At 41.5% G+C, this 26,317-nt stretch overlaps 1 long non-coding RNA gene across 2 annotated transcripts; it reads left to right on the forward strand.

Annotated features, from left to right (window-relative positions):
* The first annotated feature begins 416 nt into the window (after positions 1–416).
* On the forward strand, positions 417–23,537 carry LOC128908227 (uncharacterized). Of its 2 annotated transcripts, XR_008465885.1 has the most exons (5): positions 417–4,731; positions 4,810–5,007; positions 7,689–7,829; positions 15,642–15,787; positions 19,442–23,537. It is a non-coding gene; the product is annotated as an uncharacterized LOC128908227 (long non-coding RNA). The 2 variants fall into 2 exon arrangements; XR_008465884.1 differs by having other exon boundaries at positions 417–5,007.
* Positions 23,538–26,317: the final 2,780 nt, after the last annotated feature.

Consider the following 26,317-nt stretch of genomic DNA (forward strand, 5'->3'; position numbering starts at 1 on the left):
GTTTCTTTTCTGCACATAGGCCAGAAGTAGGATAAGCTTCCAGTCATCTTGCTATCAGATGCCTGCACTTCCAATGACCTCCACTCATGGTTTTTTTCTGACGCTGCACAAGCTCCATGGGGATGCAGATGAGCCCTTCCATCTGGGTTGACCAGTGAGGACTGGTTCCCATAGTGGCTGCATGCATAGCCCCCTCCTCTTCTCTGTGGGCACAGGAGGACCGGGAAGGCAGTACTGCCCTGGACACGCTCTGCACTGTACATGGGGCTACACAGGGAAGAACCAAGTGGGGGTGATTAAACAGCAGTAGTTTGCCTACTAAAAGATCTGCAAGAAGTGTTGGGGAGAAAAAGTGGCGGGGGCTGGGGGGGGAAGCTCAATAAAGGCTGTGAAGGCAGCAGCTACGCTTGATAAGAAAACAGAGAGCTGGGCTGATTAGGTCCTGGAGGAAGGGAAAGGAGTCCTTAAGCAAGGTAACCTTCCTTCCCACCCTTTCTCTAGTGGGCGTCAATAGCTTTTCCCCTGCTCCCACCTGCAATGGGTCGTTGACTCGCTCTTGCCCTGCCCCTGCCCAAGCAGAACACGTGCAAAGCAGACACTAGGCAAAGCTTGAAGGAAAGGCCCAGGACAGATATAAGAAGAAGAGGTGCAGGTAACAGAAAACAGGCTGGCAAAACCATTCAAATGACAAAACTTGTGATTGTCACAAGCTTACAGCTGGCTCTGCTCAGTGAGGAGGAGAAGCCAGGCAGGGCCTCACTGTCTGGCCTCAGACAACTGCGTTATCATGACAAGTCCCCATGTGCAGCTCACCTGGGCCCTGGCCTTGAGCCAGGCACTTGTATGGGATGGGGCTGGGTCATGATGCATGCAGTTCCTCTGCAGGAGACTTTTCCTACAGCTTATGGTTCCAGCGCATTTTAAAACACAATAGTCCCCTGGAGCAGCCTGGCAAAATCCATCCCTTCTTCACAGCTTTGAGACCAGTGCTGTAATGCCACCAGAAATCTCACAGCTCCCCTGTCCCCACTTTCTACTTCAGAGATGTTGTAGAAAAGGAGTACACGACTGCTGGGATCAGAACTGGGACTGATGGCAAACGAGGTGGCTGGCATTTCATCTGTAGGGGAGGGAGCTGACAAGGTGTCCCTGGATGTGCCTTCCCAAAAGTCTGCTGTGGGACTTGGGTCCAGGGTGCCAAGAGTGATGTCCAAGGGCTTACATTCCTCCAGAGTCTCCTACATAGGGACACTGAGATTCATAGTGTGGAAATCCAAGGCAGATGCTGGCTCAGTGGCGTGCTCCCTCCCAAAGATTTTCTCAAACTCCCTGTACTGAGCACAACCCTGACTGCTGATTATAGCCACTGGTCTGCACCACGACTGTCTTCATCTTTGACTTTTTAAGGCAGCCTTGTTCACCACTTGCAGGTGGCAGCTGGTGGGAGTTTCTCAAGCTTCTGAGACAGTCACTGGCTTATCTTGCCCCTTGAGAAACTCCTCTTTCTCTCATGGCACAAGTTCAAGGGAAATGTTGTATCTTCAGGGCTGCAGGCTGCAGTTATCTGAATTTTTTGGCCAGTGGAAGAGGGAGCTTCCAGAGGTAGTCGAGAGTAGAAGTGTGGAGAAGAGATAATACAAAAAGGAGGATAATGAAAGATGGTTTCAGCGAGGGGGTTCAAAACAGAAGGCAGGAAAGATGAGAAGGGAAACGTTTCAGATCTGAAGTCTGGATGAATGAGGATAAAGCAGCAGATAGGCAGACACCCCTAAAGCAGTTGAGAGCTGGCAGTTGACAGCAAATAGGAAGATATATGCAGTACTTGATGCTGTAATCTCCTTCAGGCTTTAAGGCCACTCTTTGGAGTCTGAAAGCCTTCTGGGAATGCATGTACCTTAAGCTACATGCTGGAGGTCCTTGCAGTGGAAAGTCCACACAAGGATTTAGGACTCACTACTCCATTGAGTGCTGGAGTGCTGCAGAGCAGAGCTCCTAGTTTGTTTTCATCCAACAGGAATCTATTTTGTCCACACCAGCACCACTTTGAGAAACCAACTAACATGTTACAAGTGAGGACAGCCTGGGGATTTGCTTCAAAGCTACCCTATTGCTATGAACCAAATTACTAAGATAGACAGAATAGTTGTGACTTAAAAGTATATGAAAATGTTCACGACCATGATCCAAAATTTTTATCAGATGCTGTATTATTATTATTTTTTCCTTAAGGATTCTATTTAAAGGTATATGTTTAAAAAGAAGTTACATGATTACTGCTTATTGTTTCTGGCTTCTATGCAAAATGGAGAAAACTAAAAAGAACATTTTCTGAACAGGACAGCTTTGTGATAACACAAAGAACTCCACTCATACTTTGCTTTTCTGCTATGCTGTAAATATTTCAGACCCAAATAAGTTTGTGTAGTAGCTGACAGATATATTGATTTTGCCAGTATAAATCTTTGAACAATGTCACTTATATTTTTTTTAAAAAGACCAAATAAATTGAAAGATCTGCAGCCCTGAGGAAAGGAGGAAATAGTAACCATCTGTGAAACTTGATTTCTGTATTTGCACCACAATAGTGAATTACTGGCATGTCTATTGCCTGAAGGTTAACTTCTGTTGATTTCCTAAACCCTAAAGAATAGAGTCTGAGACTTCAACTTTGCAGATGTCTGAAGCTCTGCAGAACTGACACGGATAAGCTCTACCATCTTGAAAATAAGCCCTTTTGTAGCTTTCATAAAAGTAATTTTCTTTCTTGTTCCAGTTTTGCTAAGTTTAACTTGTGGTGGAGTATCTCAAACGGTGGCCACACGTGCCGTTATGGCTAGAACCACACTTCCCCGCCCTTGCTCTGCACCTGCGTCCTGCGCACCAGCTGTGGTCTGGAAGTCGTGTGACTGTTTTGGATGAGGGTCAGGGTTATCAGCAGCGGTGGAGAGCCACTCTTGTGCCTCTTTAGCATCCATACTGGCCTGAATCCCAGCATCTCTGAGCACATGCACTTGAGTTTGTTTCCGTTGGGCCCCTATCCACGTAGCTGTGCCTTTGTTAATGAAATTCCATCTTCATGAAGGCTTCAGACATCTACAGTAGAAGATGTCCTCTTACTTATCAGGCATCTTCACTATTAGTCACGCAGTAGAAATAAGCAGGGGAGACTTCGTTTCATTCAGTCTGTGATGCAGTTTTCAGGAAATGTACGTAGCAGTCATCCTCTGATGATAATAATCAGGTAGTAAGTCTTTCAATTCAGCATTCAGATTGCCTATTGATGATTGCACCTCTCTGCTAGCTCATTCATAGAAATGAGACATGAGAAGCAGTAAAAGACATAAATGTGTCCCTCGGTGCAGAACCATTCTCTCTATGTAAATCTTAGCCTAGCCTAGTTTTCAGTGCTTTTCATAAGAAAATAGCACCAGTCTGCAGGGCTCACTGTTAACAAATATTCTTTGCTGCAATATTTCACAACATTTTTATAAGTGAATCTATAGCTTGTAAAATCTTTGGGCTAATAACAGGGCTAAGCACAGGGGAAAAAAGTGAACATGCATGCCTGCACGCTGCAGCTTTAACTCTGTTGCCGTGTACTGTTCCACAGCTGAACCCTTTTCAAAGGCTTCTGAGGCTTCTCAATTATAGCGTAGTGTTTGTGATGCGGAATCTTATCCAGCAGGGAAAGAGATTAGACCACCACATTTATTTCACTTATTACTTTGTAATGGGTCAATAGACTACAAGAAGGCAGCTTGACAGGATCCTAGATAGCCATTCCTCCGCTGATTGTGACAGCTGGAAAAAGAGGGAGAACTATGCCCTGGAAAAATGGCTGTAACATAGATGACAAAAGAAAAAAAACACCCGTGTGATTGAAGACTGTGGGTTTGGATCTCTGCATATGAAACACAGAATATAGAGTGACAGAAAACAGTGGCGTTTGTAAGATATTCAAGGCACAGTCACCAACGTCTAGAACAGTGTTGAATAAAAGCTATTAAATAACTGGTTTGGGAAGGAAATTATACCCATGTAACATGTTTCTCTGGGGTTACTTTGAGCTGTAAGGTCTACAGTCTGCTAGGTCTTCTCAAAGAGTCCAATGTAAACCAATATCTGGTCACGCTTCTTTTTCCTAGTGAAGATAGGTTATAAAGTCGTATCTGGCAGAAGTGGTTTCCCTATAGCTTATTAATTCCTTTTATGGTATGATGGTTCTCTGCACTTTTTTCTGAGAACTCAGAGCTGAACAAGACTAACTGGTAAACATAACTGTAGCAGAGATCTGGACAGCAGAGCAATGCCCTCATAATAAAAAATCGATAGGAGCAGAAGTTTTGTTAGAAAGCTCCCTGTACCGACAAGATGAGCTGTGTTCTAGGGAACCTTTGAACTTCAGCTATGTTTATCCCACAGCTGTCAACAATGTGACTGTGCTGTGCAGAAGTGCAATACCTGTTTGACAGAGCTGTGCTGGTCGAAACCTTTTGTGTAATACCACTGCATCAGCAAAACTTCAAGAAGGATGTATATAGATATTCATGTGTCTGTGTCACTCCACCACTATGTCAGACTAACGTCTTGGCCCTTCAGCTTCTCTCAGCAGTCCTTTAAGCAGAAACACAGGTGCCAAGAACAATTCTTGTTCGAAGAAAGGGCTAGAGATGGAGGGCTAATGAACCGCGGTGAGTGAGGCGGTACCTGGCAGAAAGAAGGTCCTTAAAGGTACAGTTTGACACCTCTCTTCCTCCATGAGTCAGTGCCTTTATCTGTTCATGCTTCAGTGATTCTCTCTCCCAGTAGGCTTAAATTCTGCATCTCAGCAGCCAAGAGGTACGGGTAATAAATCCTGAATTCAGACAAAGGGGGCTTAAGATCGGAAATCTCAGCCTGCAGGATGAACCGAGAAGCTGAAGATGGAGACGATGGCTGAAGTCTGCCAAGATTCAGAAGAATGCAGCAGCGTGCCAGATCCTCACTGGATTCCAGCGTATCAGCCTGGTAAGCGTCCAGTAAGGAGGCCCAACTGGGTCTGCTTTTGTGGTACAGTATCACTACTGAAGTGGTTTTAATACAGAACTCGTCTCAAAACCAGACCAGTTTTCCAAGCTAATGCAGGGCAAGGCATTGAAGACAAATAACAGTGGATTTATATAGTGCATTTCTTTTTACCAGCAAACATGAAAAAAAGCACATTGATTCCAGATTACGATGTCAGAGATACATGAAGAACATCTGTCACTATGACAGAATCATAAATCATCCCGCTGAAATCCTGACGTGCCTTTTTTTCACTGGCAAAGTAGTCCTTTAAAATGGGATATAATTAAGTTGCTTAGAGCCACATATTATCAATTTTAAACCTGTTATTTTTCTCATGTGAAAAATGTCAGATTAAACATACCAGTTCTGTTTTGTTTTTAAATGAAGCTTGTTAAAAAAAACAACCCCTATATACCGCAGCAATTCAGGGTGCTGCTAGGAATTGTCCCATGTGAAGAAATTATAAGGAAAATACCATTCTGTGATTCTGTGAAAATAAACCTGGGAATAAATGATAAAGTGCTGTAGGTGCACTAGCAAGCCATCCTGATGTGGAAGACAGATAAGTAGTAAGAGACCAGTATAACTGCATCAGGAATTCTCCAGTGACCTGAATATCAAAAGGGAAATCCTACAAAGAGTGAAAGCAAGGGCATATAGGTGAGATGAGTAATAAAGCAGTAGCATAAATATCTAGGGATAAAACTGGGAAGACTAAGTCACAAAATGAGTTACAGTTTTCCTGGAGCATAAAATGGAAGAAAAAGAGGTTCTATAAATACCAAGAAGTTAGGGTAAGAGAAGGGCAGAGGCACAAATAACAGATATCCAGAGCAGAGTGAAATGTTTTATTATTTATTTTGCTACATTCTTCATGTGCGCATAAACATTAATGATAGGTACTTAACAACGCTATTTTTTTAACAAGGGGAAGGACATACGCCAGAATAGGGAAAAAACAAGTAAAAGAATGTTTGAATAAATTAGACATATACAAGTCTCTAGAGCTTGCTGAATACTTAATACATACTGGGTTCTCAATTTATCTCTTGGAGTTCCTGGAAGACTGGATTAGTCACTGGGACCTGCAGCAACTATGTAGCCTACGATGGAAATACTGTCAGGATCACACTTCCAGTTTTTGGTAACGATCAGAATCTGATACTACAATACACATTTTGCAAATTATTTTAAGCAAACCACCCACTCAGTTTAAAGACTTGTTCTTCCTTAAATCTTGCTATCATGGCACACAGTTCAAAAAAAAGAAGAAAAGGGGAGGGGAGGGAAGGGAAGAGAAGGGAAATTTAGTAAGGTTTCTTAAACATGGCATTGAGAGCAGGCTCAGATTTGGGCACTATTAAGAAGTTCTTGGCTGCAGACCTGGTTTGCAGGGTTATAACCAAAAAAACCATGCTTTTAAAAATGGGAAATGAAGAACCTAGGGAATTACAGACTACTCTGCCTAACTTCAATACCAAGAAGATAATGTGACAAATTATTGAGAAGTAAGTGCATACACACTATAAGAATAATAAGGTGATAAGAAACAGCTGATGTGTGTTTGTCAAACTCATCTAATTTCCTTCTTGAACGAGGCAAGTAGTCCAACAGATAAGGAAAAGCATTAGAAATGACCATGTATTGACCCAATATGTATCTTGACCTAAGTAGGGCTTTTGACGCTATCCTGTATGCTCATAAATGAACTGAGGAAAGTTGTCCCCACTTGAAATCACTCCTAATTCAATCCACTGTTAAATGTAAACCTAACGCATGACTGTTGGTAGTAGCACTAGGAGAATGATGAAGAGGAGTCTTGCCCAACTCTTAATGGGTAGGCTTCTGTTCAACGTTTCAACAAAGACTTGTATGACAGAATTAGAAATAGTTATACACTTATAAGCCTGGTAGATAACACCATGTAAAGATTTGCAAAATGTGCTCAAGGACGGAATTAGACTTCAAAAGTGTCTTGATAGGTTCCGAAAGGTTCTGGAATTAGACATTAAAAATTTGAACAAAAACAGTCGCAGAGGACTACATTCGGGAGGACGAAATCAAAAGCATAACCACAGAATGCCACTGCAGATAAAGATCTGGTGATTAATGAGGGCCAGGAATGAGTCAACAGTGTAATGCTGTTGAGGAAAAGAGATAAATGTAATTCTAGATTCTCTTGAATTGTCTGCTCGTAACATTATATGTAAGACAAGAGATAATTAGCCCTCCTCTTGGCACTGGTGAGGCCTCAGCTAAAATACTGTATTTTACTCTCAAGCACCATAATTTAAGAAAGATGTAGATAAGCTGGAAACAATCCAGAGAAGATCAATGAGGACAAGAAGTTTTGAAAACCGGATCCATAAAGCAAGGTTGCAAATTTTGCTTTTGTTTTAATGTAGAAAATATAAGGCTATGTGGGGTGCAACAGCCTTCAAGTACATAAAAGGTTATTATAAAGAGGGCAGTGATATGTTTTTTTCATGCCTACTAAAGATACGGGCAGAATGTGAAGGAAACTTTTTTAGCTATACTCTAAGAGGTATTACAGTAACATGTTGTAACTAAAAGAAAATATTATCACCAGAATATATTACCCAAGAAGGCTCTATAATCCTTGTCATTAATGTTTTTAGGTACAAATCAGAGTGACTGCCATCCACAATCATCAGACGACTTTGGTCTTGCTTCGAAGTTAGGAGATGGACTATGCGGATGTTTTTTAGTGGGTGGCTGAGATCCCTGGAACCATGACAGAGCGTGCAAGTTATTACAAGGTAATCCAGAACAGGTTTTTGCGAAGAAAGCATTTGAAAATTCCACATGTGGTCCTGGGCATATTCATTAGCCATTATGGAAGATTGTACAGGTTGTTCTCTGGACTTTTTTTTTTTAAAAAAAAAACAACTTGTTTTCCTTTGATTTTATGTGGTGGGGTTTTTTTGGTTTGTGTTTATGTTACCTCAGGAAGGTTAGGTACAGCTTTGATTAAAAATACTGAGGAATAACAAGACTACACAATCCCTTCAGATCCCATCCAAGTCTACATCTCTATGATTCATGTGAAATCTACAGTATTTTTTCTGAGTTGTTGAAGAGCTTTGCAAGACCAAGTTAATTATTAAACTAGTTCTTTTCCCAGGGCAGTAATGACCTCATCATTTATGATAGTGCTCAAATGAGGAATTAAACAAACATATCCAAAATAAACACAGATCAAATCATCTTTGCCAATGGAAAAGGACAAAATCTTGTTTTCATGCCAGTGGGTCTGCAAAACAACAGCACAGATACCAACCTTAGTAAAACTAACATGTCAGGACTTCTCGATCAGTGAGAAATTCTGAATTTTAGTAATTGTTTTTATTCAAAATTTTAGATTTTTTTCTAATTTGGAAAATTAGAAAAATGGGAATGGGAGATGAGAATGAGAAAAAGATGTAAGTGTTTTGGAAAGGTTGGAAAGTTTTGAGGGCTTGAATTACAACTGAACATTTCAACATTCAAAACACAAATTGCTGCAGTCATGGCGTACCACATATATATCTTAGGTAGGGGAGCACAGTGAACATTATAGGAACCACAGTCCTCCAGGGACCCTAGCATACACAAGAAAATGCCAACTAGAATTACAGTGCAAATAAAGTAGCATTCTGCAATATGATATTTTTTGTGTTAGGTCAAAATAAATCTTTTTAAAATCATACTCCCAAAGGAAAACTGAGCAAAACTAAGTTTTTCAGAAAATGTGCTCTTTGTTAGAAACTTAAACCTGTGTAAAACTTCTGACAAACTCTAATCACCACTTAATATAAAAAAAACCTGTCTCAGAAATCTTTTCTAGCAAAATCGTTGCTCATCACAGTGCACTGTGGTGTTGACCTTAGTAAGACTGTAAACACTGGTAGTGTTTGCAGTCACCATTGTTATTTTAGTGTAGTAAAAAATGGTCATAAGCCTCAAAGATAAGATCAGGGTCTGGACCAAATATGACTTTTCCGGAAGTTCACAAATATTTAGGTTCGGTGTTTATTGTTATGCCATACTGAATGTCTGCTGGTCTTTTTGTTCTTTTAAAAATATTTATGACTTGTAGACACCAGAGTAATGATTTCATACTGCATGAGAACCTTCTCTCTTATTAACAAACACCAGAGCTTGTGAATTTTGCTGTGCAAATGGATGAATACTGAACAAATGAATCTGGCTAGCTTCAGGTCTACCATTAGACACCCTACCCTTGTTGAACAACAGTAATAAACTGCAGAAGTTCAAAGATCCTGGGACAAACTTGTCAGGTCTCAAGGACAGCCTTAATCCCAAAGTGCAGAGGGATAATTAGACCGAAGTGAACAAATCTCAGATCATCTGAGCTTGCTTAGGGCAGCGCTGGTGAAGCAGTTTTGTTGCTGGGACCCGTAAACCCGAAGGTGGACTGTTTGGTTTGTAGGCCAGGATGTTGCGTACAGCCCCTGGCACACGCCAACAGCCTAAAGAGTCTTAATCAGCTTAAATAGCTTTAAGCAGCTTTGAAGACTTAGACACTTTAAGCTTATAAAGCAGTTTAAGCTGCTTAAACTGCTCTAGGACTTTAACAGGGGCCCCACAATGCTGCTGCTCACCAAGCAAGTGAAAAGAAGCTGGCAGCGCGCTGTGGCTTCCTCGCCATCGGCTGGAAGGAAGGAGCTACAGGGTTGCCACAGATCCAGCCACAGAGCCTGCACAAATGCAAGCAACTGATACTGACATATTTTGGCAATGGTGTTGTATAGAATAATGAAAAGTATACTCTCTCCCCTTCATTAGCTCATGTTTCTTCCTCTTTTGTAGCTACTTCCCTTCCCCAGCCAGCTCCTTCTCTTTTTCTATTTTCACCCATTTCGCACAGGCTCTTTCAGTATCTATTTCCTCTCTAATTAATTCTTCCTAAAGAGATGCTCTTACTTTAGTGATATACCCTCACGAAGAAAACATGTCTCAATTCAGCCTATTCAGTCCACAGAACCGTGCTAGGGGCAACCGTTCATTCTTGTCACTATGGTTTAACCTAAATCTAGACCTTTTTTTCCCAAGAAGGAGGGCATGAAGTGGCAGAAGCAATGTGGAAACACCCAGCTACATAATCCCAGAAAGTACCGGTGGCAGCCATTGGAGTATCACCTACAGAAACAAGTAACCAGACGGGCTGCCATTGTTCAGAAGAAGGAATGCAATGCACCAAATATGCATTGCATTTCCTAGCACTTTGCAGGTTACACAAATGATGTAGGAGGAGAAAGTTTGGGGACGGTTGTCCAGGAAAATGGTTAAATATGTCTTCCTACATTGGTAATCTCTTAGGGCTGAAAAGACTTTTTTTTCAGTTTTCCCTCCACTTCTCTGAATGCGGGGTTTGCTGCACAAACCACAAGTTGTTCTATTCTTACCAAAGGATGTAACACCCCCTCCCCCTTACACACGAGTCAGCCATGTGCAGCTGTGTGGCTGCTCAACTTAGTGACAATTGCCACCATTTAGTGACAAGTCACTTTGAACTGCCACGTTAATAACTAGTGCTGTGGTGACGTAGTAGAGCGCCTGTGCTGGATGTGATGTCCCTGCTGCTGAGGATCTGCTCAGGCCTGCATCATCTTGCTTTTCTCGTGTTGGAATTCCCTTTCCAACTGCTTTAGCGGGAACATTCTGCTCTTCTCTTTCATATCTCTCACTCACTTCCTGGGTTCATACCCTAACTTCTCAGGTGGTCTCTCTCCAGAGTCCTCAATTTAACTGGCCCCATATTTTTCACAGGCTTATGAAGTCCCATCACATGTGACTTTGTATATATCACAATTTGGCCATGAAATGTAGCTGTAAAACTTATCATACTCAAACAATGTGTTCTAAAGACTTGAGGGTGTAAGCAGGAAGAGGGATCATGGTCAGCCTTACTCACTGCTCTATTTTTTGCTGATTATCTGTTATACATTCCTAAATGACATTGCATATCGCATAGTGTGTATTGCATGCACAGCATGTCCAATGTGGCATATTTATACAAGCATCACTTAACACTTTCATTGAGGCTTGATTTATACCAAACGCTATTTTTTTCCAGCAGCCTAAAAGTATGTTTGTCTCCATTTTTATGGAAGAAAATGATTTATAGCACGATCTATTCTTTTCAAGTAATCGATGCATTTTAATCCCTTTCCCATTTATCCAGCTATCAATTATTACTTCCTTCAAAATGTGTTATAAAACTCTATATATGATGCCAGTAGGATTCACTGGCTTGTAAGTGATTAAATTATTTCTGCTTCTTAAACATAGATTTGATATGCTCCCATCAGGTGTCACCACCGGCAGTTAATAGATTCATTCTTAGTGGAGTATTGGAACCATTGGAGCATGGTTTCCTTGGGTTCATGCCCTGTGTCCACAACATCCTTCTGGTAGCCACAGCTCCTTCTCAAGCTCCAGCCAGTTTGGCAGGAGAAAGAGCAGGTTGCCTGGGCTGCCCGTGGGCTTCCTGGCCAGTGGAATGATGGTGTTAGCTGCTTGGTGTCAAGGCAGCTCCCAGGCTGGAGAAGGTGGTGAGCTGCACCTGCCATTCCCTCAGCTCTGACAGTGATTTGGGTCTCGCTCTCCTCGAGGCAGCTGCTCATTTGCATGAACGATTAATGATGGGAATTAATGAGGTTAATCAAGGTTAATGATGAGCATGGAAAAGCCATCTTTTTTGAATTCTGAAAAGCCATACGTAGTCACCTATTCATAACACATGCATTTTCTTTACATCCAAGAAGAAAAAGGTCCCCTTCATTTTATGAGAAAGTTTGGGTAGTTTTAGATCTGAAGGAATTTTTTAATATTGGTAAACCAGAAAACATATAACATCAGGTTGTGTGTACAGGCTGCAATTTGGCAGACATTTACGCGTACGCCTAATTTTCAACTGGAACACGATTTCCTTTGGCTTCCAGGAAACTTCAGTGTATATTGAAATTAACTTTGCTCATTTGAGGCGGTAGTGGCACTGCATGTTTGCCTTGCCTTGCCTTGATAAACAACTGCGCACGTGCCAAAAAAATTCTGTTGACCGTGTTGAGCATAGAGAGGCCACAAATTGTACTGACCCACCAATGGAAAAAGAAGTTTTTCAGAGCTGCTGTTGGACTAAATAGTCAAGTGCTGGCAAGATGCCGGGGTCCTGTTGCTGGGCAGATCACCAGGTGTTGGCCTGTCATAGAGGGCTACTGCTCCGATTACCAGCTGCTCATACAGCAAAAATGTATGGGACAGCAGACTCACCCTTCCTTCCTTCCCCAAACTCAAGACTACTGTCTCCTTGATGAGTCTCTAGGATTACAGCTGACCTTGCTACAGGACAGCATGGGGCTTCATAAGCCAAATTGACACTTTTTCTCATCACGCTATCATCTTCAGCATCTTCTCCCAAACTTTGACATTCCCCCCACTGTTTAAGTTTTTAAAATAATCTTGTTTATCTGAAATAAACTGATAGTTTATTTCAACTTCAAAAAGTAACTTTTCTTTACATTTGTTCCTAGTTGGGTTTTTTTTTATATAATTTTTTTGAGCTTCAGTGGCTAACTTCTTTGGCTAATGGACGATACAGTGAATTGCCTGAATTTATTCCATGTCTGTGAATATAATTTCCCTAGGTTGCAACACCAGCCCAATTGTTTGGCTCTGCTGGAAGTTATCCTAAGAGGTGAGTAGAGTTTAAGATTTTAGGAAGAAAGCCAGCGTTTGCACTCTATCGATATTAATTTCACGCATTCCCTCTTGCGTTCTTGATTCTGTAATTGGGCTGCGCTTCCATCTCCACCCATATCCTGCCTTGACACACATCCGTGTGCGGATGACAGGGGGGGAATGATGGGTGAGCCAGCCAGCCTGCAGGCTGAGTCACCCCACGAAGGCTGAGTGTCATCTGGCAATTAGGATGGCGAAGAAGGAAGTGTGCCAGCAAAACAGGTGATCTGAGCAATGCATCGCACCCCACATGCCAGAATGGATATTGCACAATGCTGTGCTATGACAGAGAAACGTGGAGAAGAGCACAAGCATGCATTTCCAAAATGGTCTTCAAAGTAGGAGTTAAAAAAATACCAAAACTCAGCCTACTTCTTTTCATGGACCACTTTAATACCAAAGGTGAATATAACAATCAAGAAATGGATAGAGCAGTGGTATAGTAGAAGCATCTCAGCATTTTTGGTTACTTTTATTTGGATGTCTTTTCCTGTGCACAGAGGCTCAAAAGCAGGACCACAAGCACAATTTATGAGCATGCAACAATTATGCTATTTGTTGGATTGTACACGCAATAAATGGTTGGGGCTAACGTGCTATTAGCCTAAGCACTAATATCCTCACTGCCTCTGATGCAGGTACCCAGGGGTTTCTGCTGGTCAGGCAGATGGTAATCACATGGGGAAGTGCCAGTCTCCATTGCTCTTTGCAATGGGCTGATCCTCAGTTTTGCTGAGTTGCTATCTTCTATTTTGATTTTTTTTTCCTCAGGGTTTTAGAGCTTTTTCAGTTAATACTTTTCCTGCCCTCCTTGAGTGACTGCTACCGACTCAACAATTTCACTTCTCTTTTCTGCTTTTTTTATTTATCTTGCTTGGCTTAAGTTTATGTGCTGTCACTTATAGGTTAACAACCTTTTTTTCCCAATAAAGCAGAGCTGGGGTCATACGGCCAACTTAGGCCCTTGTGTTAAAATAGTAAGAGTGTGTGAAAGATCTACCAAAATGGTGGGAGAGAGACTGGCCTGTGCTTGTCTGACACCTTGGTGTCTTAAGCACTTTGCTGGCTTAAGAATGTGGACCTTCCAGGTGGCAAAAAGACTCTGAGAAATAGATACTGACATGAACACCTCCTGGGGTATGTGCTATATAAATTGTGGTATCAATGATGGTCTTTGTAATGCCAAGCAGAAAAGTCTGGGAAGGATGGACTTCAAAGGGAAAATGACTTCAGAAATCAGTGAAGCTGAAAATGACACAGTGCTGCATGATATTCTGACTTTGACCATGCGCAGATTTATAAGAAAAAAAATAGAATTCACTGTGAGGATAATTAATCACTGGCACAGGTTGCTCAGAGAGGTTTGGCAGTTTCCATCATTGGAGGTTTTCCAGACATGACTGGATAAAACCCTGAGCAGCTTGGTCTGAGCTCAGTGTTGACCCTGCATTGAGTGAGGTGGATGGACTGGGGGCCTCCTGAGTCCCCTTCCAGCTTGGATCACTCAGTGATTCTGTGATTTAAGTTACTGTTGAAGGCAAGGGTAGGTGAGGTGGAGAAACGGTGTTACAAAGGGAGAATGCTCAGCATGACATTTCCCAGTAGGAGTGAGTCTCTGTAAAACTTAGCTGCTGCTACCCATGTAAGGTGACCCCGTCTCTCTCCAGGTCCTGTCCTGGTGTTCCTAGTCTCTCTCTTGAGATAATACTGGCCCTTGTCCAACATCTCTGTGAGCTGTTTCAGCTCACTGACCTGGCAGAAGCTAATTAGGTTTTTTAAACTGGTTGGATTTCTGCTGATTTAGTTAGCTGAACTATTTCACTAAGAGACAGATGAGCACCACAGCATAAGGAGGAGGTGGGAACATGTGGTTAAGATTGGAAGGAGTTAAGGTTGGGCAGAGCCCTCTCAGTGGGAGTGAGCCATTAAATTTGCCTTGCTGCCTCATGAAACAATGTGATATATCTGCAGCAGTTTCAATAGGGGCATAACAACAAATTGAGTAAGCCCAATCATATAGAAAATAAAAACTCAGAAGTAAAAATTCATTAATGCCAAGACCAATGAAAAGCGTGGAATTACAAAATGGAACACGAAAGCAGACAAATCAGTGAAAAATAATGTTCAAGGAAAGATGAACAGAGATACATTAAAGACCTAACACTTGAAACTGAAGCTCCTGCCATGGTAGGAAACCACAGATCTTGTTTACCAAGTTACAAAAATCCTGTGTGGCTAGTTTAAACAGGAAATGGGGTGATCAGAAGCAAAGATAGGGAAATGCATACAACTGAGATAAAATAGTTGGGCAAAGCATTTTAAAGAAGCCAGCAGCAAAAACTCAGCCCTCCCTTGACATGAGATACTGCAACATGAGATGATGTGACTTCAAACAACTGGAGATTGTCACTGGCTCAGTAGTGATATCAGAAAAGCAAGTTGAAGTCCAGTAGGTAGTAGCAACAATGCAATGAAAGACGATTTGAACGTAGTAGAAATGCTAAGGGCCCACAATGTCACTGCAGAAGTGCAACTTAAAAAGTTGTTGAATACAATATGGGAAGAAACAACTTTTGATGAGGGGGAGCATGGAGTTGTTAAAATATTTAAAAAGGAGATTGGGAAAGTGTCTCTCTACCCAATGTTGTAGGGGAGGTCATTTGCAGTGGAATGCCGCACAAGACAACACAGATGATGGATGCAGAATTGGAAGTGAACAACCTCTGCACTCAGGCCCAGAAAACTGGATATTCACACAAAAGAGCACACTGAGAGAACGCACGCAATGACAGGCTTTGCTCATCACCACTTTCTTTGATTTTTTTAAGGTTACTTACTCTGGAACGCCTCGTGGAACTACAGCACTCAGCTCAGCCTCCATCATCATGCCTTTGCAGAAAGGGATGGATGGCTGCATCTGGGAATGCGTCTAAGTGGTAGACCAGTTCACTTTGAACACTGGTGTAAAACAAGGGTACGCTTGCTTTCTGTTGCTGTTTTGCATTATCATACATAGCTACTCTGTAGGCAGCACAAGTAGCAGCATACCATGGGGTGGATTACATGTATCTTGGAAGCATAAATTGTGCTAGTAGCATTGTGCTACTGAGCTGTAGACCTGAAAAAAGCTGTGAAGATACATAACCTAGCAAAAAAAAGTAAGCCAAACAGGATTCAAAATCAGCTATCAAAACAAACATCCCTGAAAGCTTAATACCAAGCATCAAAGTCATGTTAGAAAACACAAATTCTGGGAAAGTAGAACAGCTTGCCTGTCCTGTCCATGTCCCACTTCTGAGTAATTAGGAAGGAACTGACAGCAAGGATAGGAGAGTCTTCCACCATTCATACTCATTTCAGCATATGGAAATCCAAGACACTCAGTCCCAGAACGAAACCAAGATTTTTTAAAAAATATTATTTACATGTAATTACAATGTCAAAATAGACCCTGGAAAGTAGAGACATCAAAGGCGCTAGAAAAATAGATGCCTTGAATGAAAATGTGCCTATGAAAAAGTCTGAACATTGGGCTCTGCCCTCAGCGTGGAGCTGAACGAGCCCACCAGCTCAACTTTCCCCAGAGTCAGCAGGGAGCACAGGATGTATTTGGTGCGCATTCTCTGAATGGCAGCCCTCAAGAATCTCCCACAAAACGATCCTGTGGAGACCAGTGTGTGTGAAGAAGAGGACGCTTATTAGAGATTTTAAGAAGACCCACCTCACAGGAATGATGGTGATCAACCTCAACTGTGTCCGCTAGAAACACCAAGAAATGACAGATATGAATGGAAGACCCTTGCTTCTGCTCCGTGCCTTAGCCTTGCTATAGGAAGAAGACAGTAAGAATAACATAAGGGCTACTACAGAATCAAATATATTCCCCGTAATTGCTTTGTTTTCCCTGTGAAGCAAAACCTGCGTTAGCTACCTTGTTTTATTAGCTGCCACTGGAGGTAATAGTTGTGAACCTTACTGAAGGGGTGGAGAATAAAGCTCTTGCTCCAGCGATGCAGAGAGTAGCTGATGTCCAGACTGAAAGCAGTCTGCCGAATGCCTCAAGGAGCCGGGGGCCTGTTGCCAAGGCACTGCCGTGTGATTGCTGCAGTCATGACAGACTGGGGAGAAAGTCCATGCCAAGAAGGGCTGGCAGGTGTGGGACTCAGGTAGTCATGCCACAGTGGAAATTACATGATCCCTGATTAAAGGGGTTTTGCCTTTCATGTATCTTCAAAGGTATCTGGAGCCTACTAGCGTCATAAGCAACAACGGTTTATTTTTTATTACCTAGACTGAACGAGAGATCTTTAATCAAACTGTGTTGCACTAGAGACAGTTCTGTTGTTTAACCATAAATATTTGGGTGTGCAATCTGGTGTTGATCTGCAAGGTTACTAATATCTATAAAATAAGTAGTCCTTTTTTATTTGACTGATGTACCAAGTTCTTTAAGCTTCAGCTTGTTAAGTTTGAGCTTAGATCTGACTGTGCTTTTTGAGGTGATGCTGTTGATGTAAGAGGGCACACAGACTCCTGTTACATTGAATATGTTCAGGATGTATTACCTCTGCTACAATTCCTAGCCTTTTCCTTATCCAAGTTTTAATACAAAACTACTACTTCTATGCTTTTTTTAAAAGTAAAACTCTGCAGTCTGTTCTCAGCTTTCTTCTACTTTTCCCATAAAATCAGACCCACACATAGCCCAGATTCCTTAATGGTATCTGGTGAAATTTTTCCACCTTCTTGTGCTATATATATTCCTGTGTCCTGAGCAGCAATATGTTTCTGTGTTTTGAGTACAGACTGCTGTTATTTTAGATATCGGCCTCCATAAAGGAGCATCAGTGTTTCTTACATGTATTCATAATGACAATTTATTTACTATTTTCACAGAGGTTTAACCTCATTTCCAAAATTAGATTGTTCTTGTTCTCCAAGTTGAACAACTAAATATATATATATATTTTTTTTTTTTAATTTGTGACTCTGCCCAGCAAAGCCCATATGTATTTATATGTATAGAGCAGTTGAAGTAAAGAGCCTTATTCGGGAGAGGCTCTTAAATGTGTGCTTTCTTTTTAAGCACCTACTGAAGGTAAGTTTGGTGTGCGTTTGCACACTTTTCTGAATGGGAGTGCATTGAAGAACAGGCTTGTTTTCTGGAATCAAGACCTTGACCGAAATGTCACTGCCAGGGTCACTTGCTGCTTGCAAGGCTGACAGCAGCGAGGGGATATAAACCGTAGCTCGCACTTGTGATATAAGTGCACATTGCACACATTGTGTGTAATCATTCCACAGTTCCTTGGGTGAGATCATGCTGTAAAGTATCCCGCCTTTTTGCAGTGGAAGCATCAAGGTGAAGGCCATGGCTTCCAGAACACGTCCGTGACGAAGCGACGTCGACGTTGTGACATTCAATTTTGTTATATAATTAAGAGCATTCAATTATAGACTGGAAGACATACTTACACCACATTAGAATATTCTCTGCTGTAAATGAGGTTGGGTTAATTCCCTAACAGGCCGGGCAGTGATAAGAGGTGGAGATAAGCTCCCAGCATTGACTGGGGACAAAATTAAACAAGTGGCATGCTTGCCTGCCCAGCCCAGCGCCGTCCTGCCGTACCAGCTCCTGTATCCTGCTCCCACATCCGCGACAGCTGGATCCTCACCGAGAGCCCCCCCAGCAGAGAACAACGGAGCAACATACGCTTTTTGTTATTAGCTACTAATAAATGATTTCTTCCTTTGGATTCTCACTGCAGCTCTGCTCTTGTACAGGCTATTGCTTGGGTGGAGCAGCCGCAAGCCTTAGGAACAGCTAAGACTCTTCAACAATTTCAGTCATTTTCTTGGGTTAATACTGGATTAATTTCATCTCTGTGAAAATAATGACTTCTGATACGAGACCTTGTCTCTCTAGGTGGATCTGGCAGTTTCAGCCATAGCTCACATAAGCTGGAACATTAAGGCTTGTTTCGAAGAGAGAGGGAACGTGAGCCAAGACGCAAACATGGGCCCCTATTTTCCTTCGAAAAATATGATTAGCTTTTTGTTTTCCTCTTAGGCAGCATTACGCTACTCCCCTGAGTGAGCAAAGGGTCCTTTATATTTTGTAGATATTTGGGGAAATTACCTTGGCATTGTTGTTCCATGAGTCACTTCCAAAATATTCTAGATACCACACAGAGATGGACAGACAGTCTGTGACCAGGGCGGACAGCCTAGACACAACCAAGATTAAACGCGAGGGCAGCAGGCACAACGGACAAAGCAGATATATCAGGATGTCTACATAGTTGCATTCTTGTTTTTCCACTGTACTAACTCAAAGAGCACACAAAATAAGCCCGTGTAGCGAAGACACGTGAAAAAAAAAGACATACTGAAAGAAATGTTTATGTTTTATAAGCATATTCTCTGCTCTAAATGAGTTTGGGCTAATTACTTATCAGGCCACACAGGGATAAGAGGGGGAGATAAGCTCCTAATATCACATTAGGTAAAATTAATTAAACAGAATAAATATAATTTATTTGATTCTGCTATTTCCTATTTCAATTGCTTGACTTAGCAATCTCAGTAATGGTCTTTAACAAATTATTCATTTATTTTCTTACAGATAAAAAGAGAGAAAAATGAAAACAAGCTGGAAAGAGATGAATTCCTTCATGATACCTCATTTTCCTCAGCAGAATAAGAACTGCAGAATTAGCACAGCTTTCTGCTACTTGAGCTAATGAAGTGCCACTACCAGTCACGGGTTGTCATCCTCTGAGTAAAGCACTCCCAGAAGAGGATCGCTGATGGGCACTGGTGAGAAACATGAACTGAGGACTTGTTTCTCGGCTGGAGTGACAAGTAATTGGGTAGACGTGTACTCCAGATGTAAGCTAACCTGCTGCGTCTCTTCCTGCCTCTCACCATCCTTGTCCTTTGCCTTCTCTGCTTCATCCCAGACCCGCTCTTCTCCTACAGCAAGTCACAGTGGAACCCAGCTTCCGATCTCCCAATCTGATTAGTTCTTTGCTCATTCCCAGTATGACACTCTTTGCTCCCAGTCTACTTGGCTGGACCGCCCTAACTCTCCATTCCTTTCTCCCGACCTCATTCCTCATCTAGCACAGCTCTGGGATCTGGTATATCTGCCTGAGATTTTCTCGACAGTGCATTTGAACAATTCCATCCTCTGTACTCTTGATTTGAACAATGGGGCTGCTGGAACCAGGGGAAGGACAGACTCCTGCTTTCCATTTGGGTGCCTAGACCTCTTACGGCTCACAGTAGTAGGTGCCTATCCATAGCAAATGGGACCTTTGGGAAAGTTTGGTGGTAAAATCAAAGTCATCTTTATTAAACGTGCACCATGGCTTTTCATACACTTATTTCATGAGGATAAAAACAACACGTCCCTGGCACAAATGCTATCTTCTATCAGATTTTAAGTCCTTGCACCAAACTTACGAGATGTAGGCTTTGTCGCAGAAGACATCAGAATTTTTAAGCGCAGCACATTTTCCCCTACAGCCTGTCAGACACATCAGACATGTCTGAATTGTTTTACACTAGTTCCCCTTGAGAATGTGTGTCAAGTAAAAAGTCCTGAATTATACAATTTCATATTGTTTAGATAGGACAACGGGGTTGAAAGATTTAATCTCATAAAAAGCATTCTAATATCTTTAATGACCACTATACAGGCTTCCATTCCTTAGAGGAGATAAGGAATGTCCTTGCAAATAAGAAAAATTAGATCCTGCTGTGCCAAGGCCTACGCTCTAAATAGTTCAAGGTGACCAGTGTACAGCTCAGCCTGTTACATAAAATAATTTGCAAAGGTCAGTAAAAATTAAAGACAAAATGACAGTTTTTTCAAGCAAAAAAGACACAGCGATAAGCCCCAAGGACTATGCTGAAATCATGTCCAGTAAAGAAGAAAATGCGGGACTAGAATTAGTGGGACAAAATTGATATACGGGAGAGTAAGACTTGCTGATGAGCAAAATCATGAGAGGATGGGCTATTCCGCCTCTCTGGTGCTCCGAACCTGCTGAGTCAGCTGCAAGGAAGTAAAATTTGACCCAAACCACAGGAAGACAGGTAGACAACGGGAGCATAGCCCAGCATCGCGCCAGACATTTGCCCCATCCCCTGTAGACAGTCCCCTGTGGCTCCTTTGCCCTGGGCATTTATTATCAACATGAAAGGTGTACAGACAGGGTTGGACCAATAGGAGGAATCCAGGTGGCCTCACACCTCCACTTGCATTGGCTAAATCCTGAACAACATCTGGAATGAGACCACCACAGTCCCCTGGTTTGTGCTTTTCCTTCCCTCCCTTGTTCCTTCCTTTTTCATATGCGTATCCCTTTGTTTTCTGCTTAAGTAGAGTCTGCTTGAGATGTTAACGCTAAGTCCTTTGGGCAGCTGCCACCATGCTGTTAATTGACAGCTTCCAAAAAGCTGTGCTGGAGACAGGAGGGCACTGCTGCAGTTTCCATGTTTCCCTGGGACCAGCAGACAATATGTTTTTCTAGCAATGAACTTGCTGTTCAGAGCCAACGCCAGAGTGAGAGGCCGAGTTCCCTTCCCCTGCAGCTCTTGTGCCTTCTTTGTCCCTTATTCGTCTTGCCTGCCTCTCCAGGGAAGGACTGGGCTCTGACAATAGCTCCCCTAGCAGCTCCAGCCCGTCTCAGTGAACTGAATAACTCTCTTTTCTAAAATAAAAACAGCAATAAATTGTCTTTCTGACTATCTCTTTAAGCCTGTTACGCAATGGTGTTTTCCTCAGACAGATTCTTAATAGTGAATGGAAATTGGAGATTTTTCTGCATTCCAAATATTTTATCCCCCCTCCCCCTTTTTTTCTATCTTTAATAAAGGGTTTAAAAGATTTGGTGTGGCTCATATTGCCACACGAATAAACAAGCTAAGATTTATGCATTTGAAACCTCAAACCCTATCCCAAAACATGTTTAGCAATGTAGTTTTGTTACAGTGACACAGTACCTTTAGTACATTTGACCCTCTGGGTCTATTTATTTTACTGAAATTTGACTGAGCAAAGTTAAATCCCCTTATATCATTCTGGAAGACAACTCATTTTATGTCTGGATACAAACCAATTCACCTCCTAAGCCGCATAATCAACTCCCGCCCTAACACGCCAGTTAGCACTAGCGCAGCTGAATGGAAAAAGAAATTCTGATGGTTTTATAGAAACGCACTTAATTTCTATGGGATGCTCAGAGAGTATCAGAACAATAGACAGTGTATTAACTACTATGTCTACTGACATTCTTTTTCCTTGGCCTAGGTAATATTTTTATGTAAGGGGATGTCAGCACATACATTTTGTATAATGCAAAATTCTTGAATGGATACCATGAAGCAACCTTTTTTTTGTTGTTATTTTTACTTGGCATTTGAGAAACTGTCCTGTAATGACAAGGTCTGGAACAAAATCTAAAAGACAGGGTATTTTCCATGTTTAAAAGGTTTCTCTATATGATTGCAAATAAGGAAAATTATGGAAGCATCTTACTCTCTAATCAATCCATATTCTACAATCAACACGGTTTACTCTTCCCTCTTGCTGTATACCCTTGTGTGCAGATTTTGGTGTGTCTTTGTTTTATTTTTTATATTTATGTATATTTATTAACAAGCAAAACAGAGAAATCAGCCGTTTAAGGACATGCTGGAATGAACCGCTATAGGAAAATGAAATTTTTTCCATGTTCAGGCTATGGAAGGCTAGCGGGGGGATACCTCTATTCACCCAAACATTGTAAGTCCACTGGAAAAGAATGAAAGGTTGGTCAAATAAGGCTTTTCGTTTGTTTTTCCTTCTTCCTCATTTTGTGTTAAACATTAGAATCTGGGCAAGACAGCCCATTATGTTAAGCCATAAACCAGTTCTTTCCCTGTTTCAGCACAATCTGCTTGACATGTGTCCAGCCCTTTTGATCTCCATGATCCTGGTCCAGCCAGCCAGCCAGAGATGTTTCTACCTGGGCTATTTTCTTCTCCTCTTCTCCCCATTGATCTAAACCATGTTCCCCATGCAACCTGAGAGGAAGGGGCTTGTAACCCAACATACAGCAATGTCCTTGGGTAAGTAGGTTACAGAGAGAGTCCAAAAGCTCTCAGTATTCTTCGGTTCCACCACACCAGCTCTTACAGTACCCAAAGCATGGTTGCACAACTGCCTCGTTTCCCTCACACCGCCTCATGACAGCATTTCCAGGCTCTGACAATGTGCTGATGGCCACAAGAGTACAGCCTGAAGAGGGAAAGACTGAAATACTGCTTTCATCAAGACTGACATGCGAGAGGTAATCTGTTGGCTGCTTGTAAATCTGAACCACTCAATTTTTAGTGCCTTGCAATATCACTAACGGAGTTTCTTTTTTCCTCTACCTTGTCGAAGTGGAAGCGGCCTTTCCCTTTTATTTGAAACATTGTTTTTCTTCAGCTCCCTATATTTGCTCTAAAAGTCCTTAGGCGTTTTTCTTAATATAACCCCAAGCCTTGACTACAGCCCATCATAGGTAATCGTATAAGAAGAGTGTGGTATATCCGATATGACTATTGCACAACTCTGATCTGACACGATCTTGTTGTAACTCTGGTGGGACGTGATTGCTATATTGCAGTCAGCACAGAGCTGGCACAGCGCTGCTTGGAAAGCGTAAAGGCTGCAACATAAATGCCGCAAAATTGGGAAGAAGGCAGTCAGGTGTGTGGCAAAATGCGAGCAAAGGAATGGAAAGACTGAAATGGAATATTAACAGTAAATACATTCAGGAAAAAATATTGGAAGGTGAAGACTTCTTCTGTTTGCAGGATACAGGAAATGCAGATACTGGCAATGAGAAGAGATGATTTTTTTTTTCTTTTTCGATAGAGAAGAATGTATGTAGGAAAAATGAGGTAGGAAAATGAAAGTAAAACATTAACAAATGCACCCAAAACTGTGAAAGGTGTTGGACTGTGGCATCATATTCCAGTGGCAAGATTGGGAATCGTTAGCATGAGCTATTTAGCATTCGTATCTGGACAAATCTGTAGGAAATTACAGCACAGAAAAATTCTGCACTAGCCTATTGGATAACCATAAATAATTTAAAGCAACTTCTATCTTGTCTTCTACAATTCAGTGGACAACTGACTGGGCTGTTATCTAGTTTTATCATGGCTATGTCCTTTTATCAGAAAGTGGTTGCTTTTTTTAAGCTAATGTACATTTCAAACCCCTCTTATTTTGGTTAATTTTCTCAAAGGAAAAAGAGTTGTCATGTTCATCGCTTGATACTGATACTGTCCAGGTCTGGTTTCACATTAATCCTTCTCAGTTTGTCACTCACCTGTGATTAAGCAAGCAGAAGCTAAGAAATAAAAGAATGTATTTTGTAAAGGTGAACTAAAATTTCAGTCACTGTGAAACTCTGAGTAGGGACACTAGGACAGACTGTCAGAAAGTCCAACTTGGTCTAGTTCTAGCTACTTCAGTGGAGTTATGCTGAGCCATATTTGCTGACAATCTGAATTTTGCATATGCTTGTTAAGTTCTTTTTAATACAGTACAATCTCTGTAAGAGTAACAACTTGGAATAACTTTGTTTTGGTTGATATCTGAAATGAAAATTACGTCATTAGCTGTGAGTTGTCTCCCAAGACAAAAATGCACACAGTTATTACTTGAGACCAAGAAAAAATTTGCAATATTCTCCTTATTTCAATCTTTTACTGGATGACATAATGACAAATTAGAAATTACTTCTGAGTTGTAACTTCATTTTAACATTTAAGATATCTGCCTGCTGCACATTTTATATGACTTCCAATTACAACAATATGTGAGACATCTCAGTCTTTGAGGTCCCTCACAACATGCCCGTGGGACTGAAAAATGCTATTTTTGTGCAAATGCAAACAGAGCTATAGACTCACTAATTTGCCCAGGGAAGTATGTGATATTACAAAAAAAGTCAATCCAGTTGTCTTTAATCCAAGAGTACGTCTCTAATGGATGAACCATCACCCTTGATCCTAGCTGGAAAGTCAAACGATACCATCAAAAAATACATTAAAATTCACAATACTGTAGATCACTAAGATATTCCCTTAGGGTATGGGTTGTTTGAAAATAAGTAAAAGAAATAAATAAGGCACTTAGTTACTTATATATTTCCCACAGTTCTAGAGAGTTGTGAAGAAAACAAATCTGGAGTGCTGCATTGCACAACTTCACAATGCTGCAGTTAGATTTTCCCTTGTATTTACAGACTGGTTTATTTTAAAATCTAGTCAAGCATTGGAAAATCATAAATATGCAGCTCCACAGATCTGGAGGTCAGATTTCTGTGACTGTAATACATAGCTTCTGTTTACAAAGCTCTCCAATTTAGGGTCAAACTCTGCTTGCTTTACTCATGTGAGTGAAGGAGCAGGTTTTGTCACAGTATTACATGGCTACATGGTGCTGACACTGCTCCAAAGATAACAAAAATATGTACTGAGGTACTAATCTAAGAGGGGCAGAATATGACAGCGTTTGGCAGGAACATTTCTAAGAGGTGCAACAGCGCTTGCATGGTTTCATAGGAAATATAACCGAATCCTGATATACAGCTGTTTTTCTCTCCTTACCAGTACTGAAGGTTCATACCAATGCAGTTGAAACCTCATTTTGACTCCTCTATTAATATTACAAATTTTAAATAAAGTAAATCAACAGATACAAAAGCTGGTATCAGTCTTAACTTCTTCAATTTTGCCTGTATGCCAGCATGTAGTATTTTGGATTATGCAAACCTCAAGTCCTGCTGTTTGCTACACCCGTGTAAAGGAGCAGAAAGTAAAAATTTTAGCATGTAAACTTCCATCTCAAATCTGCCAGAGGGACATAGAGAATGGCCTGGCCCAAAGTCATGTAACACCTTAAATCAATAGTCATCCATTGACCCATGTGAACCACAGGCCTCTGATCTTACGGCTAATCCTTCTTTAGCCTGTTGGTACTGGTTGGTTGGGAGTTGGTTGGGATACTGCAGGGTCCCTCCAGCAATAGCCACCCTGTTGGGGTATTTAATGAGAGACTGGATGGAACCAACAACCACAGGTGGGCATCTCAGCTCGTAATAATTAGAGGAATATTTCTGTCACCTCCTGTATTCTTTTTTAGTTTGTAAAATATCATTTCTGATCATAAATGCTGGTCTTCGTTGGAGCACCTCTCCTATGAAGACAGGCTGAGAGAGTTGGGGTTGTTCAGCCTGGAGAAGAGAAGGCTCTGGGGAGACCTTATAGTGGCCTTCCAGTACCTAAAGGGGGCCTACAGGAAAAATGGGGATGAACTTTTTAGCAGGGAGTGAGTGTTGTGATAGGACAAGGGGTAACGGTTTTAAACTGAAAGAGGGGAGATTTAGATTAGATATCAGGAAGAAATTCTTAACTGTGAGGGTGGTGAGACACTGGAACAGGCTGCCCAGAG

Source organism: Rissa tridactyla, chromosome 1 (genome assembly GCF_028500815.1).
Source record: "Rissa tridactyla isolate bRisTri1 chromosome 1, bRisTri1.patW.cur.20221130, whole genome shotgun sequence".
In the NCBI taxonomy this organism is placed as follows: domain Eukaryota; kingdom Metazoa; phylum Chordata; class Aves; order Charadriiformes; family Laridae; genus Rissa; species Rissa tridactyla.